Here is a 16,104-nt window from a genome sequence, read left to right on the forward strand (position 1 = left end):
GATAGGTTAGTGGTGGAAATTAGTGAATACCCAAATACTACAACTGCCATCGGAGGAGATAGTAGGATGGACACATCTGGGGTGTCATGAAGGGTGTGGTGAAAGATGTTCTGAGGACCTCCAGTAGCAGCAAGTCCTGGGAGATTAGGAAACATACAGAATCCTAGTTTTGCCCCTCAATCCCCCAGACCTATTAAATTCAGTATCTGCATTGTAACCAGATCCCCAGAGATTACTAGGCATTTGAGAAATGCTGATGCGGAGGGAAGTTCATGGACTATGTGTTCCTACTGTCTGGCTACTGAACAGTTCTGTGACCTCAGATTACACCGCTTCTCTGGGTCTCCTGCGCTTCCTGTGTCAAAACAGAACGAAGAAAAGATCAAAAGTGGCATTAATATTGGCTTTGCATATCACATAGAAACTCCATAGTTATTAAATGAACTGGACTGCTATTTGTAGGAAGACATATAACAGAAAGGAGTTCTAGAAATCTAAGATGTTGTTTAAATATCAAGAAGACAGGAGTAGCTCTGTGAAGTAAGGGACCTGTGACTACCTTCAGTAGGATTGGGAAAAGATTGTTTTCCTAAGTGGCGACAATATCCACCCAATATCCATGGCATATTTGTATGTATGCAGTCTGGGTTAGGTAAACAGATAACTGAGTGACAAGCACTGTACAACTGATGAAACATTAGTGATTAAATATTCACTTGAATGAAATGACTTGCAAGAAAACTAAGCCAGAAAGCCTGAGTTTTATGATGGTTGTAAATGGATACTTATAAGCTATAATGAGTTATAATGGACAGAAGAACTGTACAAAAAAGATCTTCATAACCCAGATAATCACGATGGTGTGATCACTGACCTAGAGCCAGACATGCTGGTATGTGAAGTCAAGTGGGCCTTAGAAAGCATCACTACAAACAAAGCTAGTGGAGGTGAAAGATTTCCAGTTGAGCTATTTCAAATCCTGAAAGATGATGCTGTGAAAGTGCTGCACTCAATATGCCAGCAAATTTGGAAAACTCAGCAGTGGCCACAGGACTGGAAAAGGTCAGTTTTCATTCCAATCCCAAAGAAAGGCAATGCCAAAGATTGCTCAAACTACTGCACAATTGCGCTAATCTCACACGCTAGTAAAGTAATGCTCAAAATTCTCCAAGCCAGGCTTCAGCAATATGTGAACCGTGAACTTCCAGATGTTCAAGTTGGTTTTAGAAAAGGCAGAGGAACCAGAGATCAAATTGCCAACATCTGCTGGATCATGGAAAAAGCAAGAGAGTTCCAGAAAAACATCTACTTCTGCTTTATTGACTATGCCAAAGCCTTTGACTGTGTGGATCACTATAAACTGTGGAAAATTCTGAAAGAGATGGGAATACCAGACCACCTGACCTGCCTCTTGAGAAACCTGTATGCAGGTCAGGAAGCAACAGTTAGAACTGGACGTGGAACAACAGACTGGTTCCAAATAGGAAAAGGAGTACATCAAGGCTGTATATTGTCACCCTGTTTATTTAACTTATATGCAGAGTACATCATGAGAAACGCTGGAATGGAAGAAACACAAGCTGGAATCAAGATTGCCGGGAGAAATATCAATAACCTCAGATATGCAGATGACACCACCCTTATGGCAGAAAGTGAAGAGGAACTGAAGAGCCTCTTGATGAAGGTGAAAGTGGAGAGTGAAAAAGTTGGCTTAAAGCTCAACATTCAGAAAACGAAGATCATGGCATCTGGTCCCATCACTTCATGGGAAGTAGATGGGGAAACAGTGGAAACAGAGTCTGACTTTATTTTGGGGGGCTCCAAAATCACTATAGATGGTGATTGCAGCCATGAAATTAAAAGACGCTTACTCCTTGGAAGGAAAGTTATGACCAACCTAGATAGCATATTCAAAAGCAGAGACAATACTTTGCCAACAAAGGTTCCTCTAGTCAAGGCTATGGTTTTTCCTGTGGTCATGTATGGATGTGAGAGTTGGACTGTGAAGAAGGCTGAGTGCCGAAGAATTGATGCTTTTGAACTGTGGTGTTGGAGAAGACTCTTGAGAGTCCCTTGGACTTCAAGGAGATCCAACCAGTCCATTCTAAAGGAGATCAGCCCTGGGATTTCTTTGGAAGGAATGATGCTAAAGCTGAAACTCCAATACTTTGGCCATCTCATGGGAAGAGTTGGCTCACTGAAAAAGACTCTGATGCTGGGAGGGATTGGGGGCAAGAGGAGAAGGGGACAACAGAAGATAAGATAGCTGGATGGCATCACTGACTCGATGGACATGAGTCTGGGTGAACTCCGGGAGTTGGTGATGGACAGGGAGGCCTGGCATGCTGTGATTCATGGAATCGAAAAGAGTCAGGCACGACTGAGCAACTGATCTGATATTTATACGTTATATCTGAGTTATAATGGATATTTCCTAACTTTGGGGTATGATGTGGATGAACTGCTACTACAAAGACTGAGATCAAATTATATTTTATATTGGAGTAAAGTTAACAATGTTGTGTTCGTTTCCCATATACAGCAAAGTGATTCAGTTATATGTACACATGTATTAAATATCTATTCTTTTTCAGATTCTATTCCCACTTAGGTTATTACAGAATACTGAGCAGAGTTCTCTGTGCTGTATAGTAGGTCCTTTGAGAGAGAATCGGAAGCATGTGATGTGTGTGTGACCACACAGACGTAGGCTGCTGTTCTGGGTGGCTTCTGCATGGCTATCGTTCGCTGTGCTTCCTGTGAGCAGTCCTACTTATGGAGCAAGCTGAAGGCATGCTGCCATATGGGCCACTCTGGGGTCAGCCATGAGCCCAGATTTATTTATAAACCCACAGGAAAGGCCCCTGAGCCATCCACCACCTGACCCGGGACCACAGTGAGGGAAGATTAGTGCAGGAGCAGAGGAAGCCCTTGGTGGCCAACTGGGCTTTCAGTCTCAGCCCTTTGCCCTTTCAGCTTGGCGGTGGCTACAGACTGTTCTCTGAAGGGTCAGTGTCCCGGGACTCCTATCTGAGGTGTGATCTCAAGGTACAGAGCCTGACCTTTCAGGTGCTGCTTACGAAGTTGATTATGACTTGCCCTGTGGAGATCATGTACTCAATAAATATTTATCAAGCATTAACTACCTATCTGGTAGCTCTGTGGGCACAGGGAAATATTTCAGTCACTGTTCTTGAAGACAAACCTGGCCTCTGTACGGCAACATTGAGTTCATTTTTGGAGGCAGAGTTTTGAGTGAAGTAAAAAAGAGTCCCAAAGAAAGGCAACGCCAAATAATGCTCAAACTACTGCACAATTGTGCTTATCTCACACGCTAGTAAAGTAATGCTCAAAATTCTCCAAGCCAGGCTTCAGCAATATGTGAACCGTGAACTTCCAGATGTTCAAGCTGGTTTTAGAAAAGGCAGAGGAACCAGAGATCAAATTGCCAACATCTGCTGGATCATGGAAAAAGCAAGAGAGTTCCAGAAAAACATCTACTTCTGCTTTATTGACTATGCCAAAGCCTTTGACTGTGTGGATCACAATGAACTGTGGAAAATTCTGAAAGAGATGGGCATACCAGACCACCTGACTTGCCTCTTGAGAAACCTGTATGCAGGTCAGGAAGCAACAGTTAGAACTGGACATGGAACAACAGACTGGTTCCAAATAGGAAAAGGAGTACATCAAGGCTGTATATTGTTACCCTGCTTATTTAACTTATATGCAGGGTACATCATGAGAAATGCTGGGCTGGAGGAAGCACAAGCTGGGATCAAGATTGCCGGGAGAAATATCAATCACCTCAGATATGCAGATGACACCACCCTTATGGCAGAAAGTGAAGAGGAACTGAAGAGCCTCTTGATGAAAGTGAAAGAGGAGAGTGGAAAAGTTGGCTTAAAGCTCAACATTCAGAAAACGAAGATCATGGCATCCGGTCCCATCACTTCATGGCAAATAGATGGGGAAACAGTGGAAACAGTGTCAGACTTTATTTTGGGGGGCTCCAAAATCACTGCAGATGGTGATTGCAGCCATGAAATTAAAAGACGCTTACTCCTTGGAAGGAAAGTCATGACCAACCTAGATAGCATATTAAAAAGCAGAGACATCACTTTGTAAACAAAGGTCCGTGTAGTCAAGGCTATGGTTTTTCCAGTGGTCATGTATGGAAGTAAGAGTTGGACTGTGAAAAAAGCTGAGTGCCGAAGAATTGATGCTTTTGAACTGTGGTGGAGGAGACTCTTGAGAATCCTTGGACTGCAAGAAGATCCAACCAGTCCATCCTAAAGGAGATCAGTCTATCCTAAAGGAGATCCTGGGTGTTCACTGGAAGGACTGATGTTGAAGCTGAAACTCCAATACTTTGGCCACCTGATGCAAAGAGCTGACTCATTTGAAAAGACCCTGATGCTGGGAAAGATTGAGGGCAGGAGGAGAACGGGACGACAGAGAGTGATATGGTTGGATGGCATCACCAATTGGATGGACATGGGTTTGGGTGAACTCTGAGAGTTGGTGATGGACAGGGAGGCCTGCCGTGCTGCGGTTCATGGGGTCGCAAAGAGTCAGAAACGACTGAATGACTGAACTGAACTGAATTGAAAAAGAATAGCTTTATTGCTTTGCCGGGCAAAGGGAGCCACAGCAGGCTAATGCCCTCATAACTGTGTGTCTCAGCCTGGAGAGTGCGGTGAGGAGTTCCATGGTAATGGTTCAAAAAGGTCGTGATAAGCTTGTGGACATTCTTCTGATTGGTTAGCGGTGAGTTAAGTAGGAGGGGCGGCGGTCGGGAGGAGCAACCCCGCATCCAAGGAGCTGTGGCTGCGCGGGCGCAGGAGGGCCTTGAGGAGCTATCCCACGTTGAAGGTCAGGAAGGGTGGTGGTGAGGAGATACCCCTCGTCCAAGGTAAGGAGCAGCGGCTGCGCTTTGCTGGAGGAGTCGTGAAGAGCTACCCCATGCCCAAGGTAAGAGAAACCCAAGTAAGACGGTTGGTGTTGCAAGAGGGCATCAGAGGGCAGACACACTGAAACCATACTCACAGAAAACTAGTCAATCTAATCACACTAGGACCACAGCCTTGTCTAACTCAATGAAACTAAGCCATGCCCGTGGGGCAACCTAAGACAGGCGGGTCATGGTGGAGAGATCTGACAGAATGTGGTCCACTGGAGAAGGGAATGGCAAACCACTTCAGTATTCTTGCCTTGAGAACCCCATGAACAGTATGAAAAGGCAAAATGATAGGATACTGAAAGAGGAACTCCCCAGGTCAGTAGGTGCCCAATATGCTACTGGAGATCAGTGGAGAAAGAACTCCAGAAAGAATGAAGGGATGGAGCCAAAGCAAAAAGAATACCTAGCTGTGGATGTGACTGGTGATAGAAGCAAGGTCCCATGCTGTAAAGAGCAATACTGCATAGGAACCTGGAATGTCAGGTCCATGAATCAAGGCAAACCAGAAGTGGTCAAACAAGAGATGGCAAGAGTGAATGTCGACATTCTAGGAATCAGCGAACTAAAATGGACTGGAATGGGTGAATTTAACTCAGATGACCATTATATCTACTACTGTGGGCAGGAATCCCTCAGAAGAAATGGAGTGGCCATCATGGTCAACAAAAGAGTCCAAAATGCAATACTTGAATGCAATCTCAAAAATGACAGAATGATCTCTGTTCGTCTTCAAGGCAAACCATTCAATATCACAGTAATCCAAGTCTATGCCCCAACCAGTAACGCTGAAGAAGCCGAAGTTGAACGGTTCTATGAAGACCTACAAGACCTTTTAGAACTAACACCCAAAAAAGATGTCCTTTTCATTATAGGGGACTGGAATGCAAAAGTAGGAAGTCAAGAAACACCTGGAGTAACAGGCAAATTTGGCCTTGGAATACGGAATGAAGCAGGGCAAACACTAATAGAGTTTTGCCAAGAAAATGCACTGGTCATAACAAACACCCTCTTCCAACAACACAAGAGAATACTCTACACGTGGACGTCACCAGATGGTCAACACCGAAATCAGACTGATTATATTCTTTGCAGCCAAAGATGGAGAAGCTCTATACAGTCAGCAAAAACAAGACTGGGAGCTGACTGTGGCTCAGACCATGAACACTTTATTGCCAAATTCAGACTTAAATTGAAGAAAGTAGGGAAAACCACTAGACCATTCAGGTAGAACCTAAATCAAATCCCTTATGATTATACAGTGGAAGTGAGAAATAGATTTAAGGGCCTAGATCTGATAGATAGAGTGCCTAATGAACTATGGAATGAGGTCTGTGACATTGTACAGGAGACTGGGATCAAGAGCATCCCCATGGAAAAGAAATGCAAAAAAGCAAAGTGGCTGTCTGGGGAGGCCTTACAAATAGCTGTGAAAAGAAGAGAAGCAAAAAACAAAGGAGAAAAGGAAAGATATAAGCATCTGAATGCAGAGTTCCAAAGAATAGCAAGAAGAGATAAGAAAGCCTTCTTCAGCAATCAATGCAAAGAAATAGAGGAAAACAACAGAATGGGAAAGACTAGACATCACTTCAAGAAAATTAGAGATACCAAGGGAACATTTCATGCAAAGATGGGCTTGATAAAGGACAGAAATGGTATGGACCTAACCAGAAGCACAAGATATTAAGAAGAGATGGCAACAATACACAGAAGAACTGTATAAAAAAGATCTTCACAACCCAGATAATCATGATGGTGTGATCACTGACCTAGAGCCAGACATCCTGGAATATGAAGTCAAGTAGGCCTTAGAAAGCATCACTACGAACAAAGCTAGTGGAGGTGATGGAATTCCAGTTGAGCTATTCCAAATCCTGAAAGATGATGCTGTGAAAGTGCTGCACTCAATATGCCAGCAAATTTGGAAAACTCAGCAGTGGCCACAGGACTGGAAAAGGTCAGTTTTCATTCCAATCCCAAAGAAAGGCAATGCCAAGGAATGCTCAATCTACTGCACAATTGTGCTCATCTCACATGCTAGTAAAGTAATGCTCAAAATTCTCCAAGCCAGGCTTCAGCAATATGTGAACCGTGAACTTCCAGATGTTCAAGCTGGTTTTAGAAAAGGCAGAGGAACTAGAGATCAAATTGCCAACATCCGCTGGATCATAGAAAAAGCAAGAGAGTTCCAGAAAAACATCTACTTCTGCTTTATTGACTATGCCAAAGCCTTTGACTGTGTGGATCACTATAAACTGTGGAAAATTCTGAAAGAGATAGGAATACCAGACCACCTGATCTGCCTCTTGAGAAATTTGTATGCAGGTCAGGAAGCAACAGTTAGAACTGGACATGGAACAACAGACTGGTTCAAAACAGGAAAAGGAGTACATCAAGGCTGTATATTGTTACCCTGCTTATTTAACTTATATGCAGAGTACATCATGAGAAATGCTGGACAGGAAGAAGCACAAGCTGGAATCAAGATTGCCGGGAGAAATATCAATCACCTCAGATATGCAGATGACACCACCCTTATGGCAGACAGTTAAGAGGAAATCAAAAGTCTCTTGATGAAAGTGAAAGTGGAGAGTGGAAAAGTTGGCTTAAAGCTCAACATTCAGAAAACGAAGATCATGGCATCTGGTCCCATCACTTCATGGCAAATAGATGGGGAAACAGTGGAAACAGTGTCAGACTTTATTTTTCAGGGCTCCAAAATCACTATAGATGGTGATTGCAGCCATGAAATTAAAAGACGCTTACTCCTTGGAAGGAAAGTTATGACCAACCTAGATAGCATATTCAAAAGCAGAGACATTACTTTGCCAACAAAGGTTTGTCTAGTCAAGGCTATGGTTTTTCCAGTGGTCATGTATGGATGTGAGAGTTGGACTGTGAAGAGGACTGAGCACCGAAGAATTGATGCTTTTGAACTGTGGTGTTGGAGAAGACTCTTGAGAGTCCCTTGGACTTCAAGGAGATCCAACCAGTCCATTCTAAAGGAGATCAGCCCTGGGATTTCTTTGGAAGGAATGATACTAAAGCTGAAACTCCAGTACTTTGGCCACCTCATGGGAAGAGTTGACTCATTGGAAAAGACTCTGATGCTGGGAGGGATTGGGGGCAAGAGGAGAAGGGGATGACAGAGGATGAGATGGCTGGATGGCATCACTGACTCGATGGATGTGAGTCTGAGTGAACTCCAGGAGTTGGTGATGTACAGGGAGGCCTGGTGTGCTGCGATTCATGGGGTCGCAAAGAGTTGGACACAATTGAGTGACTGATCTGATCTGATGTTTTCATTTCTCTTGGGTATACATCAATTTGTGAAATTATTGGGTCAGACTGAACTGGACAGAACTGATGGTAACTCTTCCTTTAACCTTTTCAGAAACTGCCAGACTATTTTACAAAGCAGATGCCCCACAACTATAATCTTTGAGAAGGTTGTCTCCTGATCTCTAAAGGAAAGAGAACATTTTTGTCATCCTGATAATCCTCAGGATTTCAAATATTAAACAGGTAGGTTATGAAATAAAGGCTAAAGATGAAAGTATTTACTCTTTTCCTCTTCATTACAGTTTTAAAACCTTCATCGATTTTCTTTAAATCTCTATTTTATGCTGTCTGCCTATCAGAACTCATTATTTGGTCTCCTTAAGTACCCATTCCATATCAAAGAATTCATTACATAAGAAATCTATCACATTTCTTTCAAGTACCGTAGGTCAGATAATAAAGATCCAAGTTAATATGAGTTAATTTTTAATTGATGAAGATTAGATTTATTCAATTAATTTTCACTGGATACGTACTCTAAGCCAGGTATGTTTGAGGTGCTGGATATTTTCTGTGCTGTTTTCAATTCTAGGAGGTTCAACTTCATTCAGTTCAGTTCAGTCACTCAGTTGTGTCCAACTCTTTTCGACCCCATGGACTGAAGCACACCAGGCTTCCCTGTCCATCACCAACTCCCAGAGCGTACTGAAACTCATGTCCATCAAATCAGTGATGCCATCCAACCATCTCATCCTCTGTCGTCCCCTTCTCCTCCTGCCTTCAATCTTTCCCAGCATCAGGGTCTTTTCCAGTGAGTCAGTTCTTCGCATCAGGTGGCCAAAGTATTGGAGTTTCAGCTTTAGCATAAGTCCTTCCAATGAATGTTCAGGACTGATTTCCTTTAGGATCAACTGGTTTGATCTCCTTGCAGTCCAAGGGACTATCAAGAACCTTCTCCAACACCACAGTTCAAAAGCATTAGTTCTTTGTGCTCAGCCGAAGAATCAGACTTCTTTATATTCCAACTCTCATATCCATACATGAGTACTGGGAAAACCATAGCTTTGATTAGATGGACAGACCTTTGTTGGCAAAGTAATGTCTTTGCTTTTTAGTATGCTGTCTAGGTTGGTCATAGCTTTTCTTCCAAGGAGCAAGTGTCTTTTAATTGCATGGCTGCAGTCAGCCATCTGCAGTGATGAAATCAACTTCATTAGTCATATGGTTATGGTGCAAATGACTCTTAAATGTCATTTTCCATGAACAGTCTTTTTGCCAGTTGAGTTTTTACCCTTTGATATCTATGCTGCAAACTTCTTATAAAATATGCTCTTTGGCCACACTCAGTAAATCAAACATGTTGTAGATTATAATTATCAGCATGATAGGAGTTCCATTCTGTATTTCTTTTTCCACCCACAGCAATATTCATTTTTTGATTTCTTTGGAGCTATACTGTAACCCTGTCCGCTAAAGAACCTGTTGAAAAATAATCTTGACCAGCCAAAGAAAAGTTGAACTAAGAGTCTTGCCAAAAAACGGCATCTGAGTCAAACATCTTCAGTTCATTAAGACCATAGTTGACAGAAGATGGACTCAAGTTGTAGAGATATTCATGTGATGTGGAGTGAGGCTAACACTTGAGGAGCAATTAGGATCTACTTCTTAAAAAGGATCATTTTCAGACTTTGTTGGTCACTGGACTTTATTGATTTCCTGGGTTGGTTATCATACCTGCCTGTCACTACAGGAGCTCTTCTTGAGTGAATTTTAAGAACTCAAATGCGGGTTTTGATAAGACATCCTTAAAGGATATTATATATGACAACTATCTGTAATCATTGTAAATTTGCCACTAGGTAAAAATTTCCTCTTTTAACTATGTGTAGGGAAGGTAGGATCAGTTTCCCAGTTGAAATGGGGTCATGAATATAAACATTTATATGACACTTATTATGTGTTAGGAATACTTTATGTGGTTTAATGCACTGATCCTTTTTAACTATCATACGAGATAGGTATCATTCTCTGCACAGGGAGAAGGAAACTTGTCCAGGTTACAGAGCTAGTCAGTAGTCTGGCTTCAAGTTGTGCGCTCATATCCTCTACACTTTCCACCTCATCATTCAACCTCTTGGGGCCTCTGTTTCTTCATCTGAAAAATTATTAGATTAAATGCTACAGCAAGTATGATAGTCTATCTGCTAATCTTCAAGACCTCTTCCAGTTCTTAGACTCTGATTCAAATTCAGCTGTCTCTAAAGAAGCATTCTTGACTGTGTGTAACTAAGAGAAACAATGAAGACACAAAGTATGTTGTTGAAATACCCAGGAGCAGCCTTTTTGGCTCTCCAACAGGGTCAGGAGGAGCAGGTTCAATGGAAGGAAATGCCTGCAATTATTATTGTCCGTGATATTGAGAGCTAATTCAGCTTTCACTTGGTGAGCGCCAGGGTCTGTTTGATGAGTCCAAGCATTTATACTGTGGGTCATACCACACCAGATTTAGAAACATAGATTTTTCTTTACATACAGACTGATGGCTTTGGTTGTGGATATCTTGTTTGTTGATGTTAGTGTTGGCATGTCTCCATCTGAGCCAGCTGTACATCTGGTATTTTATCGATGTTTGCTTGTTGCTGCCAAAGGATCTGGCCCCTTCCTTCTAAGGTCTCTTTAACCTGATAATCAACCCAGATTCTTCTCAGTTAGGATAAGCCTGTAAAACCCTAGCATATACCTTGCAGGCACCACTACTCATTATGTGTGTGTGTGTTAGTCACTCAGCTGTGTCCGTCTTTTTGCAACCCCATGGACTGTAGCCCACCAGGCTCCTCTATCTATGGGGTTTCCCAGACAAGAATACTGGAGTGGGTTGCCATTCCCTTCTCCAGGGGATCTTCCCAACCCAGGGATCAAACCCAGGTCTCCCACAGTGCAGTCAGATTCTTTACTGTCTGGGCCACCAGTGAAGCCCACTACTCACTATACTGATATTGAATGTTTCCTGCTTTTTGTTTCTGTTGCATATATTCACTCATCTATGATCATATTATCCATACCAGAAGTCAGGAGAGTCAGACCAAAGAACTTTGAACCGTACCCAACTGCAAAAGGAATGTTGGAGATGTATTTTAACTTGAGGTTTCTTGAAAAATTTTTAATGTTTTATTGGAACAATGAAATACAGTGTTTGAAATTTGGACTATTCTAGAGGATTATGGTTTTTCCAGTAGTCATGTATGGATGTGAGAGTTGAACTATAAAGAAGGCTGAGTGCCAAAGAATTGGTGCTTTTGAACTGTGGTGTTGGAGAGGACTTTTGAGAATCCCATGGACTGCAAGGAGATCCAACCAGTCCATCCTAAAAGAGATCAGTCCTGGGTGTTCATTGGAAGGACTGATGTTGAAGCTGAAGCTTCAATACTTTGGCCACCTGATGCGAAGAACTGACTCATTTGAAAAGATCGTGGTGCTGGGAAAGATTGAAGGTGGGAAAAGGGGACAACAGAGGATGAGATGGCTGGATGGCATCACTGACTCGATGAACATGAGTCTGGGTAGACTCCAGGAGTTGGTGATGGACAGGGAGGCCTGGCGTGCTGCGGTCTATGGGGTCGCAAGAGTTGGACACAACTAAACGACTGAATTGAACTAAGAGGATCCTGCAGTGTGAGGCATAGTTCCTTAATTTTATAGCAATTCTTTACAAGCTCTTATGGGAAACCTAGAAGCCATTCCCAACCTTTCTTTCTACTCATCCCTGTATCCATCAGTCATGGCACTTAATTTCATAAGTGCATTAAGAATTTCACTTTGAATTCTTAATCTCTCAAATTGATCCCCTTATTTTGAAATTTTCTAGGTATTAAATTTTCAAATATGTATTTTTGCCTCAGCTATTAAAGCAGACTCTGACTACTTCTTTCCCAATCTGTCTTTTAACATGGTTTCTAAGAGTGATGGTTTTGAAACAAAGCCAACCATATTATTCCAGTGTTTAGAGTCCTTCAATGGTTCCTCTTTGCTTCCTGGAGAACCCCTTCATAATAGAGACACAGAGTCTAACCAACTGAAGAGGACATTTACTATGTTTAGGCTAGGTGGCATTCCAATTTGCTTTTGGAGTGTCCTCTCAAAGTGCCTCCTCTTCCTCTGAGTGATGGTTATATTGCCCACACCAGGCCAGTCACACTCTTTCTTCTGGGACTTAATCTTAACAAAATCCTGTAAGGCTGGAGAAAACAGACAGAGCTCATTCATTTCCTGCTGAGGCAATGTAGCCCCTGCCCTGTAGATCTCCAAGTACACCAGAGTTCTCCCCAGTTCTCTATTTATGTTGTCCTGCCAAGAGATAGGAGCTGTTGCTGATGATCAAAAGGCCTCTTCCTGTTTACCTCCCACTTCCTATAAGTACTCTGACCTTGAATCACTTGTGATTATCCATTGTATTTCCATAGTCCAGGAGCATTTTACACCATTAAGACTTTGCAAGTGTTCTTCCCTCAGTCCTGGAATGTCCCCTTCCCAACTCAAGCAGTGTTTCCTCCTCTCTGCTCTCTTAACAGAGCCTAAGTACCTCAGCTGAGGTACTTAGCACATTCTAGTGATTGTTCACCTGACGCTCTTCCCTCCTAGATTGCAAGACTCTTTGTTTTCATTTACTGCTGGCACAGCATAAATGATTAAGAGTTATTTGGATGAATGAACAAAGAAGAATTGACTGCATAGTTTGGAGTCCCTGTGTGGAGATTTATCTTCCAAGCAACAAGTGAGGCACATTTCCAGAATTCAAGAAATGGCTTGTAAGTTGCAGTTCACAGAATCAACATAAAATGCATGAAACTCCCCGTAATCTAAATTGCTGACAAGATTAAGGCACATTGATCAAAGTAGCAATGATAAGGTCACAGTCACGTGATAGATGCAGAGCTCAGTTAAGTGCCTGGTGGGCCTGGTCGTTCTCCTTTTGCCACTCTCCCCAGACCAACCCAATGTCTACCTTCTTTGCCCTGCTCTGTGGGCCAGAGGCTGACCCTGGATGGGCAGCATTTTCTGGACTCCCTCAGTGCCTGGCTTCTGCCTGGCTTTGGCCAATGATAGATGCCACCAAGAAATCTGAAAGCAAAGAAAGAGGTGGGAGTATTCTCTCCACACGCACCTGGACTCTCTGTCTCTGGCAATAAACCAAAATCTCTTCCAAATTCCAGCTCCTGCTGGGTGATCCCTGCTTTGCAGGTTCTGCTCTCCCAGGCATTGGTAACACTAGATCTTCCTTTTATTACTTAAAGCCCAGAATCAATAATCACTGCCCACTGTCCAGTCTGGGTGCCTCTTGTTTACTTGTAGGATACACTTGTAGGATTTCATGAGTGAATTTAAATGTGGGAAAGGGTCTTAAACTGTCCTGGAAACATGAGGGAATTTCCTCCTTTTCTTGGTTAATACCTTTGTAGAGAGTCAACTATGTCCCAAGCACCATACTTGACCCTTGGCTAGAGTAAGCTGTGAACTAGCAGAGTAAGGAGCCAAGCATGCATCCTGGACTTATCTACCTGTGTTTACCTGTCTCTGCCTCTGCTTTGGTGCCTCACCTTGGGCAGCTCACTTAACCTCAGGGGGCCTTAGTTCCCCAACTATAAAAGGAGTGAAAAGTAGTAGTTGCCCTATGAGATTCAATGAAATGATTGTAATAATTACTTAGAATTGAGCTTGGCAGAGTAAGGCAACTGAAGAATTTCAATTATCTGCTATAGCAAAAATATGCCCATACTTCGAGCATGCATTTGTTCCTTTGCTTGTTCGATCCTTTCTTCCTTCAACAAAAGCTCATTAAGTGAAGTTCTGTTCTGCTGCTGCCACTGTGTTCTAGAGAACAGTGATGAACAGGACTCTTCTGGTACCTGCTCTCAGGAGGTTATAGTTTTGCTACACAAACAAGACAGTGAGGACATTACAGATGCTGTCAGTCCAACACCGGGAGATACACTGAGGGTTTTGGAAATGGTATGCATAAAGATGTAGGTTCCTTTTGGTTATGGCCTTGAAACCATGCAACACAGGGCAGGAGGATGTAAAGTGGATATATATGTACACATACACACACACAGAAGGCATGTACATTCTATACAATTTTACATTTCTGATTTCCATTTTCATGAAACAGGGTAGTGGTTCAGAGCTTGGATGCCTGGATTTGAACCCCAGCCTACCCATCATTGGGCTTCCCAGGTGGCTCAGTGGTAAAGAATCCACCTGCAATGCAGGAGCTGCAGGAGACGTGGGTTTGATCCCTGGGTGCGAAGATCCCCTGGAGGAGGGGATGGCAACCCACTCCAGTATTCTTGCCTGGAGAATCCCAAGGGCAGAGGAGCCTGGGGGCTACAGTCCATAGGGTCACAAAGAGTCAGACATGACCGAAGTGATTGAGGACTCACACATGTACTGCTGCTGCTGCTGCTGCTAAGTCGCTTCAGTCGTGTCCGACTCTGTGCAACCCCATAGACGGCATTAACTGTGTGATTGGGGGCAAGTTATTTAACTGCTCTGTAGTTCATTTTTATCATTGACAAACTGTGGGTAATCATAAGAGCTCTTCCTTTTTAGGTTTACTGTGAGCCTCAGATGAGTTATTACCATTGAGAAGGCAGTCCTCCATTAGCTCATCCAAGCCTTGATGCATTTTTCTAAGGTAGATTGGGGAGAGCACAGGCTTAGCCATCAGCCAGACCAGGGCTTGAATCGGACTCCATCACTTACCTACTGAGTGACTCAGCAAGTAACTTAACAGCTCTGAATTCCAGTTTCCTCATCTACAAAGTGAAGATAAGGATACAAGACTACAATAGATTACTTTGAGGAGTCAATGAGATAGCATAGTTCTTGACGATTACCAGGCACTTAAAGAACAGTATTCACCTCTCTTTCCTCCTTCCTCTAAGATTTAAAATTGTTTAAGCCAGATAAATTATAAAAGAAAAGGCAAGAAAAAGATGAAACAGTACTCTGGAGGACTGCAAGAAGAAAGTGATATAGTATGTTCTTCAGGTAATTTTTGACATTTGAAATTGTGTCCTTTTCAGTAAAAGCTCTATAAGCATGAGGGGAAGGATTTATCCACTTCTATCTACTCTTTTCTGATCTTTTATCAGTTAGAGCATCAGTCCTCAACTTTTTTGGCACCAGGGGCCAGTTTTGTGGAAAACATTTTGTCTACAGACCCTAGGGTCGGGGGATGCTTTCGGGACCTGGTTTCCCAGATCATCAAGCATTAGATTAGATCCTGCTAGAGGGGGAGTGAGTGAAAGGGAGTTAATAGAATGATCTTTAGATCTCTGAGCTATAAACATGCTAAAGTCTATTTGTGTGCGTGTGTTATTTTTATGTGAAAGTGTAGTGTCTATGTAGCTGTGCTGAGTTGCTCTGTCGTGTCTGACTCTTTGTGACCCTATAGACTGTAGGCTGTCAGGCTTCTCTGTCCATGGGATTCTCCAAGCAAGGATGCTGAAGTGGGTTGCCATGCCCTCCTCCAGGGATCTTCCCGACCCACGTATTGAACCCGTGTCCCTTGAATCTCTTACGTCTCCTGCGCTGGCATGCAGGTTTTTTACTGCTAGCACCATCTGGGAAGCCCTATGTGGCTGTGCTGTCATTCATAAACAGGGGACGAACAAGACTTACAAAAGAAACCTGCCCTGATGTACTAACATAAGTCGGGAACAGAAGTCCAGTCAGCCAGGCAGGCGGTGGACCTGCGTCTCAGGGGCTACCCTCATCCTAACCCTTCCCTACCCACTGATACCTGCCTCTGCCGGCATCTGTATTTCTGGCTTCCTTGCTGGGCTGATTTTAGGTTAATTTCT

The sequence above is a fragment of the Bos mutus genome, chromosome 28 (assembly GCF_027580195.1).
Source record: "Bos mutus isolate GX-2022 chromosome 28, NWIPB_WYAK_1.1, whole genome shotgun sequence".
Lineage (NCBI taxonomy): Eukaryota > Metazoa > Chordata > Mammalia > Artiodactyla > Bovidae > Bos > Bos mutus.